Raw genomic sequence first — 14,646 nt, 5'->3', positions numbered from 1 at the left:
CTCCTTCAGCTGGACCATGTTTTCCTGATGACAGTGCGGAGAACGTCGCTGATAGAGGCTCCGATAAGCGCGGCGGCAGCTGCACGTGAAGATGGTGGCTTGCAGAGCAGATGCGTTCATTAGCTCCTTTTGTTTATGTAGCTGTTCCGGGGCAGGAAGTATCGGCCGTGTTTTCGGGCTCTGATGTTACAGAAGATGCCATCCTTGGGCAGACGTGGAGGGACATTTTGGGAGGGGGTGGAGGTACTAGGAGGCCACGGGGTCTTTATATCTCCTTGTGACCCAGAACAAAGTGTTTTGACTTTTCCCCCACACGTCGTTTGGCCTTGAGGGGCCACTGGGGTTGGGTGTGACTCTGACACTGGGTAGATTTCGAAAGAGACAAAGAACAAAAGGTAATGCTGCTGGACACACCTTTGCTGTAACATCTGGGGCGATGATCACTATTATGTCGTGATATTTTAGCCTCTATTGAATAAAAAGAAAAATCTATTATTTAGACGCAAAATATAACAATAAAGCAGTAAAGTTTTTAAATTTTGCCTCCGTAAATAAGCACATTGATATGTCAGCAATAGACCAGGTGCCTGTATCAGGAAATAACTTTTGTTTGTTAGCTAGATAATTTGTCAGATTTAAGGTACCCAAGTTTATATCGTCTTCCTCTACCGCTCACGTACATTTAGCCCGTTCTACCTTAAATCCGACATATTTGTCTTGCTAACGCATAATTCCAGCTTTGTGATACAGGACCCAGACGAAGTTTAAGATTTATTTACAAACAGCAAAACAGATCACTAACTGTAAATTTCTGAGTCCATACAGCCTCTAACTAAAGTAAGAAAAAAAGCAAAACCGCAGAAAAGGCCCAAATGAAAGTAGGGCTCTTCTGGAATTCCCTGCCTCTTGCTCTGGTTGCCTAGCAATGGGCGGCCAGTGGAGATGGAGAGCGCAGGCAGTGAGATGATGGCTGCTCTGAAAATCCCACTCCCAGGACTCCGCTCCCCATGTCTGTAACCTGCATACTAATGGGGGTAAGCCGATTCACGGCGAGGATCGTCAAAATGTTGGATAACTCACAGTCCAGTCCTGATTCCACTTTGGCTCTGGCCAGCTGTAGTCAAGCTCTCCAGTTGCAGTAGAATTAATCAAACAAATAAACCAAAACGTTGGTATAAATACAAAGAGCGGATTGACAGAAAAGACAGTTACGTCTTTAACACGATGAGTTCAGTTCGGTTTCAGTTTGGTTTTAACTTTAGAAACAATTGTAGATGAAGTTTTTTTAGAACTGTACCTTAAAAAGAAGACGTCATTGGGTCTTGTGAGCCTAAATGCCACATTCTGGGTTTATTGTAAGTTTTGATTTATTTGTAGATTTATTTTAAACGGTGTGTTAATGTGCTGTAGCTCTTAAGCTGTTACAAACTATGACGTGGAATATGCCTGAGTTTGTATAAAAATGAGAGAGCCGGCAGGGATTGGATTGCAGCCGACTGGCTTCAGGGAGTGTGTTTGTAATATCCATAAACAGATGTAGCTGCTGAGGAACACCCCCGTCGCGGTGTGATTTGTCTCATCCAATAACTCTTTTGGAATGTATGTAGACCTGTCAGATCATAAACACGCTGAACAATGTTCTGAGTGAATCCTTCTGTTTTCCTGGCTCCTGGTGACCATAAAGTGCAGTGATGGCATTTTCACTATTTGGATTCAGGAGACTCCCAAGAAACAATTTACTGTCGGTGTTGTGTCAGCCGATATATCAGATCGGGGTAAAATTTTTGGGTGGGCCCTGTAAAGTGTCAAATTGCCAGAAATTTCTGGACCATGTAAATGTTTTTATTCATTAAACAAGTCCGTTAAAAACATGGTTGAATGTAGCCTTTTGCATGGTAAAAAATTTGGTGTGCTAATATTATTAGCTAATAGCAGCTATGTAGCCATTTAACTCACACTTCTAACATCCCAGCTTAATAAATATGCTGAACATCTGTCCAGCCTTGTGATAGGTTGAATGCGTTTTAATTATTCGTAGTTCAGTTTACAAATTAAAAATTAAAAGATGATTGGGGTGTAAAACAAACTATAACATAGGTAAAACCTTGTACACTTTACAACAAAACAATCTAAAGAGAATATTAATTTAATTTTAACAGTGTTAATGACACTGCAGGAATTTACTGCAAATCCACACATATCATATCGTGTCTAACATGTCAAAAGTGTTTATTGCAGCATCGTCCTAAACTCAGGCTAACCTAATGTGACAGCATCATAACACCACATAACCACTATTGGGTTATCAAGGGCAGACAAGATGTTTTTGAAAGGGGAGCATCCATCATGGCAGGCTTTTGTAGTCCTCAAACCACTGTTGTAGTTTTAAATGAGAGGAACCTCAATGTGTGATGCATCAGGGCAGCTTTGAGAGGCTGAGAGTTTGGGGCACATTTTGGTGTCACATTGTGAGAAGCAGGGGGTTTATGAAGCCTACATACAGCCAGCTATTATGAAAAGGTTTGCCATCCATGTTTTGTCTTAGTCGTTTTCCCAAGCACTAACCCCCCCAAGAAGAATTTTTCCAAGAAAAAGAAAAAAATAAGGCAAACCAAGGTCCCCGCAGTTGCACTGCTTTCCCCAACATAACATTTCCTGGCAAACAGTGAAGTCAAAAAGTGGTGCTTTGTACCAAAATATTTTCAATTCAAGAAATATATTCCATCTTTTACCACTAGGGGCACCGTTTTATCTACTGACCATGAAGCTGATTTCTGGGTTGTACAGTATCCACTCGATTATTTATATCTGCTAATAGATTTGTCAGGGGACCTGGTGTAGTTTGGAAGGAATCTGTTTGAGCACAAAAAATATTTGCTCCAGACTCAACAGCTTTGAAAAGGATGATAATTCCAGGAATCTTTAAATGTCTTTAAACAGGAAGGAATCATTAAACTGATAACAACTTAAAAAACAACTCAGTTGTTTGTCTGAGATTCACATATTTAGTCAACAAGCAGGATTATAAATACCAAGATCACATCAAATATTTCATTTTTCATTCCTTATGGTTTTTGATTAATTGTGCACTGTTTACACCTATATTGAAAAAAATACAATCGAGACCCTTTTTTCCCCCCAAGTCCTGAAACTTTTTTTCCTCTTTTTTTATTTTTTAATTCTTTGTTGAATTAAATATTTCATTTCAGATCTGACATAGCAGTTTTTTAACAGAATCTTTTCAATTTCACCTGGACACGGTGTGAGCAGTTACCTAAAATGCTGGAAGTCACCGGGAACGTTTTCAGAAACATGCCGGATGTCGTCAGGTCGGTTTCGGTGAACATACAGTCATGAATTATATTTAAGCCGGTTTATCGGTTGTGCTTACGGACTTTTTTTTGCGTTAGACGACCCGAATTTGCGCAATAGATCATGATCAGTTGCGTGGCACAGTGCTGGACGTCACCCGATGGCGTCCGTTTCCCTGCTGCGGTGAGACAATCGTATAGATATGGCCGTCCTCTGGAGAAGTGAGTAATTAGCATAATGGAGACAGGAAGAGCCTCACCCAGACTGTCTCGCTGCACATGTGCTCTGAGGGAGAGATAGAGGGAGGTTTGGATGGTCACACAGTATCCTGTCCATTTTCTGCATGAGTATAAGGGTGTGAGACCTTTCATTAGATGGAAACCATATATTTTTCAAATTCCTATCTGTACTTAATGTATTAGCTCAATAACAATGAACATTCGCAAAGCATCTATACTTTCTGTGGTGATGGGCTCTGAAAGAAGCCAGAGGCATTGTGGGAAAACCCACTCAGGTCGAGCTGTGGAAAGCAGTGGGAGTTAAGCCTGTAGTTAGTTTCTCATCACCCTTTTCTGAGGACCCACCTTAAGCCAACAGGCTGTGATTTTTGGTTCTCTCCTTTTCTCTTTGACAGGGTCAGAGTTTAAGTTCAGCGGGGTCAATGTGGATTTCTATGTACATTTCCGATGTTTTGAATGGATAATCCGCAGCGTGATGTGAACCAGAAAATGTCGACCCAGACAACAATGTTTGTTTTTAAATTTATACTTTGAAGGAAAAGTCTGCCCGTGAGCAAACTATTGTCTTATCTTCAGTCGCACGTAATCTCAGCACATTGCTGTAAAATAATCACAAAATCGACACTTTTCATCTCATTTGTCCCAAAGGGCCTTGAAACCTGCAGGTTAAACATAGTAACAGACAAATACAATAACTGAAAGCAGAATGGAACGAAATGTGGCTTTTCAGCTGGTGATTGATGTGCCATAAAGGTTTCTGCGCCCCTGGCGATTTGGCCAAAATAAGCCAGTTTAATGTCAGCCTCTAATTTGACCCCTTACCTTCACAAATGAAAGAGTTTGCTGGGACCAGGTGTGCATCGAGGCATCGCGATCAGTTTGTCTTCCTGTGTCTCCCCTAGTGAAATTCGGGCACGGTGGTCCATTAAATCACTCCACACAGTCGGCAGCGGGTAATCAGTAATGACATTTCTGTAGCCTGAAATCAGGCGTCGGATTCTTGCGTGTCCCCAGCTCCTCTTGCGGTTGTCTTTCAAGAGTTTCTCCCATGTAACCTCACACGTTCAGGGTAAAGACAAGAAAGCGGCATTTTTATTGATTGAAAGGTGCCCCCCCGCCCCCGCCTGGTGTGGAATGCACACCTGAGGGTGTTTGCACAGCCATTCCTGTAATCTGTGTCACAATGCAAACTGACATCTGCTCTCCTGCAGGGGAGTGAGGACTTTCTATCTACATCTCGCTGCAGCCTCAGCAGTATCAGTACTGAGGCCAGATTCCCAGCAAAATCGTTCTCAACAACTGTTTCTTCTTTTTTTGTAGAGTTTTGAGGAACTCAAGGTTTGGTTGGACTCTGAGGCTGCTGTGGTCGGAATGACTTTTGAGTTACATTTTCCCTTAAGGCTTTGGCTTTGTGTGTTAACTAAAAAAAGCATTTTCACGATTCCCTGCGGCTTGTCTCACCACATACCGTCGAATTTTATCCTCCAGGCTTCTCGTATCACTCAGTCTCATTGTTGGTTTGCGGATGATGCTACTCAACAGCTGTCGCGTTACGTTAGCTTGGGTTTCCTTTATTTTGCTTTATTCTGTGGAATCAGTGCTGTATTACTATCTGGAAGACAATGGTGCAGTAAATACTCTTAGCATGTTAGACACAATATATAGCGTGAGTGTCTGCATTGGTAGTATGTCCCACCAGTGTTGATGACAGAAAAATAAAGAGAACATTCTCTGAGAAGTAGAGAAAGCGGAGCTGTAACGTAGCGTAGCCTTTAATCTTGACGACCTTCAGATAAGTGAAGAGCACCAACCTGCCCTGGCCATAGAGGCTGTTCTGAGAGCAGACTGCTTCGTACAGACACTGAAAAAACGTACATAAAATATCTGACATGGTATTTTATTAGTTTAATTCATTTAATAATTTCCGATTAATAGTGAGTATGTTTGTGCTCAAAACAAAAAACAATGTAACATTAGAACGTGTGAAGTTTAAAAGCAACACGACAAAAACTAACAAGAAATTCCCGTGTTCTCCGTAAAGTTACTGATATCTAGTTGGGTGGTTACATTTCCTCTGGGGCACCCCAGCCATTCCATGTATTTAAGTTTCACAACCAGGTTACTTACTTGCTTAATTAATTAAATCTGTGTTAAAAGTCAATGAGGTATTGATTAGCCAAACAAGGTGTGCTTGTGGTTGAGTCTAAAATATACATGGGTGTGTGTGAGTCGCCATGGAAATAGCCAAGCTAACGTACTTTGACAGGGTTCATAACTTTACAGCAACTTTAAGATAATTGATGCATAATCTTTGAGCACCTAAGACTTTTGCATGGTGTGAGTTTTGTGTGGAATAGGATGGTACCACTTGATGATGTAGCCGATCTTATGGTGGAGCTTGAAGGCTGGCTGTTTGGGGGGGAGTGAGCTGATATGGAAATATGTTCTGCGGCCGAACCGAAGGGCCACTATGTCTACTAGGCGTGGGGGGAGGGGCCCACATGCAAAAGCCATGCCTCAGTAATGGGTGATGGGCAGCAGGACCCCGTGCCCTCGGTGACTGGGCTGGGTTAGAGAGAACTGGCGAGGCTGAGAGGGACTGAAGCCTTTCCAGTCTGGGCTTGGAACCTTGGTTACCTGCCGAACATAAAGTGGCTCGGCTGAGGGAACTTCTTGGGTTCCTGCCTTTGGGGACGGGGGGCCGTTCTGGGTAGACAGAATAATGGAGCAGACTAAATCGATCGCTCTCTTCCTTTCATGAAAGGAATCATGTGGGTGGTTCAGCCGCAGAATGGGTACAGGTCTGAGAGCCGCCATGACGGACAGGTAGAGCGAAGAGCCCGATGGAACTCGAGAGAATCCTCGCCCTCTTCTTGAGTTTGGCTGAGCATTTCTCTGCAGTCTTTGTGGAGCCGTCTGCTACGGTTCTGCTCGGCGTCTGCTTTCTGCTTTTGCACGTTCCGAGAGAGATAGAAAATAAAGGAAATAGCTCTGCAGGTAACAACAGAGCCTGTTTTAGTCACGTTATTTGGCTTTTGTTGTTTTGGTGTGACATCATTAGAAGTCACTGCTTAAGTGCTAAATTATAGCTGCCTGTTGTTTTTTTTTAAGAGATGAATGATGGTTTCGATGTCTGCATCTGCATCTATGTGTGGGCGGCGAATTTTGAAGAAAATACCCTCTAGCTTTTCAAAAACTTGCAGGGCTTTTGAACGCCACTGTGCGCTGCCGGACGTGGACACTAAAAAGCGTCTCTCACAGCATTTTTTTTATGTGTATATTAGCATTAACAGTATATTTAGCATCAGCAGTATATTTAGCATTAACAGATTAAGCTTGTAAACGATAGCCACGCTTTAGCCTGTCTTCTGAGACCTAGACGTTAAGTCATTTTCAAGGTAAATGAAACGTAGACCTTAACATTTACATTTCGAACTCAAACCTATTTGTGCTGACCTGCAGCTTTCTGAGTCACAGCCTTTAAACAGCACTGAGATTATTTCACCAGAACTAATCTCCTGATAACAGCGGCCATTTCCCTGACAAACACCGCAGCTGGGATCTTAACCCTAAGCAACCGATTGTCATGCATGAAGCTCGGAGCCCTTTCATGTAAATCTCAGGGTGTTTTTTTGTAGATGTGCTTCCCGGGTACATGGGGCTGTACGTGGCAGAACACGCCATTTCCACAGTTCTCGTGGTGATGATCACTGGTCCGGTTAAAAGGGGTGATGGGGGCTGTTGTGAACCTGCTCTATAATGGCTCTGTAATTATCCCAAAATGTATCGCTTATACTGTATGAGGAGAAAGGTTACGTTCATAAACGTGAAATCACCCGTCGATTTAAAAGGGACACAAGTGTTTGCCTGTTTCTCCAGCGTTTGAGTCTCCTGGTTACATGAGCATTCAGGCAGCATTAGTGACAGTTGAGTCCACTGGGTCTGGTGTGACGATGCATTAAAGCTCGAGCTCAGCTGAAGTCTGTATAGATGAAGCCCTGCTGTGTGCGTCCCAGTAACCTAACCCCCCCCCCCCCACACACACACACACACCCCACCCCTTCTTGGCCACCTGTGCAGCCACTGGGGGGGGGGTGGGGAGTATGTGGGGTGGGAGGATAATGTCCTTTGTGTTCCCAAGGCTCTGGGTCTGAGACATCCTCGCGGTGGGGGGCAGGGAATGTTTTCAGGAGGAATGACAGGTGTCACGTGCTCCTTGATGTATCCCACAATGAGGCCGCGATCTGGGGGGGGGACCTCGCGGCTTCCGGACTGGGAGCTTCAGCGTGCAGGAGACCCGGAGTGAAGGTAATGAGTGACCCGAGAAGTTAAGGTAAGACGTTGTTCCCGAAGTCTGACGCCGGGAGAATAACCGCGTGGCGACTGTACGTGATTCCGCCCGCGCCTGGGCCAGGACCGGCTTTGGGATTATACTTTCCGGAATTAACAGGACCAGTTGTGAAACCGTCAGAGGAGCATGTTTGGGCTGGACTTTGGCAAAGATGTTTGGATAATTTAGCGAGCTGATTACAGGGTAAATGTGAAGTAGAGAGGGCAGAGGGAAGCTGGGTTTGGAAGGGAGGGCGTCTGAGGAGCCGGTCCCCAACGCCACACAGTGAAAGTGGAGTTAAACATCAACCGGGCTGTGACCGGCGGCCTGCCCCATTACCCACGTGTGGGCGGGATGTTCTCAGCGGGGGTGGAGGGGGGAGGGGGGCGGCATCCCGTCATCTCGGTGACAGTGTGAAGCAGCAGAGGGAACCGGCACTGCCCCCCCAGACCCTCTCCGGGAGATATTCCCAGGTGTCTCATTAGCGGACATGTGCAGCTCTACGCTGCTGCCGGCTGCCGGCCGCATTCCCGGGTGGGAGGGCCTTGGAGGCCTTCGCCTGTCCCTCGCTGTGTGTTCTTAAGCCTGGGCTGGATGTTCGTGGTGACACAGGATAACTCGCTCTCCGTGGGTGGCTCCAGCAGCGGCTGTGCGGCTCCTGACTCATTGGAGGCTTGGAGATCCATGCACTGGGATCAGACCCGTGAGTAAATGAACTTATTTATTAATTGTGAAATAAACGGGTGCTGATTGAGCATGTGCTTAGAAAGGCTGGGGGTGTGACTTGGGCTGTTGGTTGAATTTAATTGTTTTAGCACTTCAGCTGTCAATGGACCGGGGTCAGTGTTTTCTGTAGAAGTCAGTGATTTTAGTTGGTTATTGGTGGAGGGTTTTTGGAGTGTTTCTTTATATCAGAAAATGGCGAAAGCATTTTTCAGCAAAAACCGCCGGTGTTGATCATCGGAGGCGTCTTGGATGTGTCTCGTGTTTCCTTGTCCATCCCTGTGTTGTTTTCTTCCTTGGAGCAGCGAAGAAAAGTGTTCGTTGTTTCAAAAAGGTAAATTTGTAAGCAAAACTGGAATGGATTTAAATGTTTTTGGTACCAAAATGAAGAAACTACTCACAGTTACTGCAAAAATGTATAAAGATCTTTTGTCAGCCACTGTACTCTGATAGGGCAGGAATTATAAGTGAGATATTTTTCTTAAGAAATTATTGGTATTCAGCGGCAGGTCTGATCCAGTCAAGAGCTACAATGGCTGTAAAAGTCTTCTTGGTGAAAAATGTGAACACAGTCCCATCAATGGAACGTTTTCGGAGATTCTACCATTAAAGTGGAGTGAATTTGAAATGGATAATTATAAGATAAAATACTACAAGACAAGATAAGATACTGCTTTGTTGGTCCCACAAGTGGGAAATTTGCATCCTCACAACAGAAAGTGGACAGTGGAAGAACAGAGCAGCAAAAATTGACAACAATATGATAACATGAATGTCAAAGTTCTTGCATTGACCGATGCAGGTGGATTCCGACGCGGGGGTGGATTCCGACGCGGGGGTCCGCTTTGCACGAGGCAGACGGAGTGAGGAGCGGAAAATGGGGCATGAGACTAGGGGTGGCCTGCATGTTGTGTCGTTAACTGGGGTAGGACTGAGGTGTAACATTCCACAGTGGGGTGAACATTTATGTCTCTGTGTTTGTGGGTGCATGTGTGTGTTAGGAGGGCGCAGACCCTGCTGAGAGACCCCTGTGTAAATATGAAAGACCCTCCGATTGGCTGATCCCAGGACGACATCCATTGTCTGCATTTGCGTTCCCGCTGGTTCCTTATACTGATGACCGAAAGATCAATAGAAAACCCAGTTAGCTAAGTAGCAGTTTAACATCAACTTCAAATAAATGTTTCTATAGAGCAACAATTGGTCGTGAAGCAGTACTTTGTGTTTCAGGATTAATTAAGATGGGGCTATTCCTGCAAATGTAGGCATGACACTGAGATCTACAGGTAAGAACTAGCTGTGATATGTGTCTTTCCATTGGATCCAGGGTTAGTGTATTTTATGTTCCGTGACGCTATTCCCAGTGGGGTATATATCTGGACATAGTTGTGTAGACTTGCGGGAAGCTGTAATTGTTGGACAGTCTATCGTTGGTAAAACTCCTCGATGTAATTACAAGGAAGAGCCCAAATGAGCCTGAACTTGTAATTATGTGACGACCTGGAGGAATTCCAAAGTCATGTGAGAACAGATGTACTTGTGTGTTTTTGTTCCGTAGTTCATCCATCCAGGAGATGTAAGTCCCCTGGTACTTGAGTAAACTTAACCTTGCTGTTAATGTCATCATGATGGCCGCCTGTGATTGGCTGAGAACCCTTTATTATGATGATCCCGTCTGTAACGTGACAGATTGCCGGAACCTAATGGGTACTAATCCGGGGGGCGTGTGGGACTCCATGACCTGTATGACGTTATCCGGCATATAAATCAACAAATATGATAAACACCCTGTAATAATGTGATATAGCCCTATGTTCTGCCATCCCCCAGAGAACAGTCCAGCATCCTTATCAGATGCTGAGCCCCCTAAGGAGCCACATATGCGTATCTTAGGATCTCAGCAGCGCAGTTTACCAGAAACCCACGAAAACAGTGTTATTGTAAGAGGCCTGTTTTGGGAAAAACAACTGAACACAACTGATTTATGTAAATAGCTACATGTAAGGTAGAATTGTAATTATTAAACGATTAGTTATTTTGGAATTCTTTTCAGGACAATTGAAATAATCTTATGATTTTTGAAAAGAAACATTTCATTTTTAGGATTTATTTTAATTATTGTCAGTACCTGATTAACTGATTTATTGATATTTTTTTATTAACTTTAATCTCCAAATCATCAAATATTTCCCACTGACACCTAAATTTGATGTGACGTATTCCTATGCTCTGACATCCTGCTGGGGGATCATCCCGGTCTTGTGCCCTGTGCGGCCTGGGACAGATCCTGCTGGGGGATCACCCTGGCCTTGTGCCCTCTGCGGCCTGGGACAGATCCTGCTGGGGGATCACCCCAGCCTTGTGCCCTCTGCGGCCTGGGACAGATCCTGCTGGGGGATCACCCCGGCCTTATGCCCTGTGCGGCCTGGGACAGATCCTGCTGGGGGATCACCCCGTCCTTGTGCCCTGTGCGGCCTGGGACAGATCCTGCTGGGGGATCACCCCGTCCCTGTGCCATCTGTGGCCTGGGACAGATCCTGCTGGGGGATCACCCCGTCCCTGTGCCATCTGTGGCCTGGGACAGATCCTGCTGGGGGATCATCCCATCCCTGTGCCTTGTGCGGCCTGGGACAGATCCTGCTGGGGGATCACCCCGTCCCTGTGCCATCTGCGGCCTGGGACAGATCCTGCTGGGGGATCACCCCGGCCTTGTGCCCTCTGCGGCCTGGGACGGATCCTGCTGGGGGATCACCCCGGCCTTGTGCCCTCTGCGGCCTGGGACGGATCCTGCTGGGGGATCACCCCGGCCTTGTGCCCTCTGCGGCCTGGGACGGATCCTGCTGGGGGATCACCCCGTCCCTGTGCCATTTGCGGCCTGGGACGGATCCTGCTGGGGGATCACCCCGGCCTTGTGCCCTCTGCGGCCTGGGACGGATCCTGCTGGGGGATCACCCCGTCCCTGTGCCCTCTGCGGCCTGGGACGGATCCTGCTGGGGGATCACCCCGGCCCTGTGCCCTCTGCGGCCTGGGACAGATCCTGCTGGGGGATCACCCCGGCCTTATGCCCTGTGCGGCCTGGGACAGATCCTGCTGGGGGATCACCCCGTCCTTGTGCCCTGTGCGGCCTGGGACAGATCCTGCTGGGGGATCACCCCGTCCCTGTGCCATCTGTGGCCTGGGACAGATCCTGCTGGGGGATCACCCCGTCCCTGTGCCATCTGTGGCCTGGGACAGATCCTGCTGGGGGATCATCCCATCCCTGTGCCCTGTGCGGCCTGGGACAGATCCTGCTGGGGGATCACCCCGTCCCTGTGCCATCTGCGGCCTGGGACAGATCCTGCTGGGGGATCACCCCGGCCTTGTGCCCTCTGCGGCCTGGGACGGATCCTGCTGGGGGATCACCCCGGCCTTGTGCCCTCTGCGGCCTGGGACGGATCCTGCTGGGGGATCACCCCGGCCTTGTGCCCTCTGCAGCCTGGGACGGATCCTGCTGGGGGATCACCCCGTCCCTGTGCCATTTGCGGCCTGGGACGGATCCTGCTGGGGGATCACCCCGGCCTTGTGCCCTCTGCGGCCTGGGACGGATCCTGCTGGGGGATCACCCCGTCCCTGTGCCCTCTGCGGCCTGGGACGGATCCTGCTGGGGGATCACCCCGGCCCTGTGCCCTCTGCGGCCTGGGACAGATCCTGCTGGGGGATCACCCCGGCCCTGTGCCCTCTGCGGCCTGGGACAGATCCTGCTGGGGGATCACCCCGGCCTTGTGCCCTCTGCGGCCTGGGACAGAAGCCAGGTCCTCCTGCACCCGAGACCAGCACAAGCAGGTAGAAGATGGACGGAAGGATATTAATATATTAATTCTGTTTTTTTTTCCATGTCAATTTTTGCGGTACATTTTGCTGCCTCTTGTCATTTCCATCAACTTTTTACTGGGGAGTTATTGACTTATCGTTATCCGTCATTAGTCAGGCTGAACTTAAGAGTCTGGTCTTGTTTTGTGAGGCACCAAGCAGGCCTGTGTGACAGATAAGAGTTAAAGGGCTGCGATGAAGATCATGAAGCTCATTTATCTCAAAGGATCCTATAAATAGACCAGCGAAAACAGCAACACTCACCCAAGTGCAAAATAAGTCACCCTGCTGGGTAACTTCTAGAAACCGCCTGAGCTTAATCCCAGGGATCTAGGGTTAGGGTTAATCCCAGGGATCTAGGGTTAGGGTTAATCCCAGGGATCTAGGGACTCGTGCACTTATGATGTTGACGATCTGTTTCTGCAAGACCGCATCAGTATTATCTGATGGAGATAAAAATAACTGCATTTGTGGAAGTTGATGATGAAGAACGCTTAACGATTTCCACTAAATATGTTGCGGGTTCTCATGCTCTTTGCTGCATGAAATAGGCCCCAGGCCCCCACGACCCCGTTCAAGATACAGTATGTGGTTGAAAGATGGATGGACGGATGGTTATTAGGGCTTAAAATGTACCAGAATTTGTTTTGTGAAGTGTCTTCATTCGGTTAATTACTTGTAAACCATGACATGCAGGTTTACTGCCCATTTCCTCTGTTTGCGTTGTTGCCTTTGGAGAAGAACGATTTGCCCTCATTGGCGTTTTGTGCATTTTCTGCAATTGGCATCACACTCTTGTGGCAGGAGATTCGTTAACTACAGCTACAGAATATTTATAACGGATGTCTTTTTCCACACTGCGATTTCAGTGGCCAAATTGCAGCTTCAGGGCGTGTGAAGCCACGTGAAGTGCCATGTAAACTGGCCTGTGAGATGTGCAGTGACACTGGAGGATCCCTGGTCATTCGCTTGGGAAGGTACTTTCTGTTGGTGGGGCAGGGGGTGACTTTGGAATTCCATCCATAACGTAGTTTAGTCTTGGGTGCAACCATGAGAGGCGTCACCAACACATTGCATCTCCACCGGTAACGTAGAAGTGGACCAGCCACAGGAGAACGCCAGGAAACAGGAAGCTGAAAACAGGAAACAGGAAGCTGAAAACAGGAAACAGGAAGCTGAAAACAGGAAACGGGCTGAAACAGGAAGCTCCAAAGCAACAAGGCAGGGCTACATGACTGGCGTCTGAACGCATGCTGCTTAAGGGGCTACTTGTCCAGCCACTGGCCCTTTGTCACAGGCATTTTCATAGGCATTATCATTTCCAAAATGAATACATGCATACCTTTAACCTTGTAATTAATAGATGGTGTGTGGAGATCAGAAGTATAATGGTTGGAAATTTTTACATTTCCTTAGGAGGGACCTTTATACAAGGCAGTGTATGTTTCAGAGAAAGCAGGATCGGCCAGTTCCTGGAGCAACTGAAGATAAGACCTTGATAGGACCCAACAGTGGCATCACTCTGCTGAGTCTGGGATCTGAACCTGTGACATTCCGATCACATGCACAGCAGCCTGACCTGCTGAGCCTGGGATCTGAACCTGTGACATTCCGATCACATGCACAGCAGCCTGACCTGCTGATCCTGGGATCTGACCCTGTGACATTCCAATCACACGCAGAGCAGCCTGACCTGCTGAGCCTGGGATCTGAACCTGTGACATTCCGATCACATGCACAGCAGCCTGACCTGCTGAGCCTCACACTGCCTCCAACTAGTAAAAATAAATTGATATACTAAATCAAATACTAAACTATATAAAAATTTTCAATTTTGAATTTTTGTGTCTGTTGACCAGTTGCTACTGAGTTTGTTAAAGGATGAGAGCATCACTTCTTGACTGTAATTTTGTTCTTTTTTTGACACCCCAGTTGTAATCAATCTTTTACATAACTGGCGCTTTTTAACTGGAGTTCTGTTCTGACCTCAGCTTCTGCCACAACTGACACAGGTCAACCAGTGATCAGCCAGATGCTCGACCTCAGAGTGAGCTCCCCCTGGGGGTGGGCAGTGTCATTGCCCACCTGTGCTGAGTAACGCACTAACTCTCCTACATGGTTGGTGCTTGCAGTGTGACTAACGGCCTCTGGTGGGCAGCAGTACATCTCTGAGGAGATCAGCTACTCTTTTGT

The sequence above is a fragment of the Brienomyrus brachyistius genome, chromosome 9, assembly GCF_023856365.1.
Source record: "Brienomyrus brachyistius isolate T26 chromosome 9, BBRACH_0.4, whole genome shotgun sequence".
Lineage (NCBI taxonomy): Eukaryota > Metazoa > Chordata > Actinopteri > Osteoglossiformes > Mormyridae > Brienomyrus > Brienomyrus brachyistius.
The sequence above is the reverse complement of the archived record's forward strand: the minus strand, read 5'-3'. Positions refer to the sequence as shown.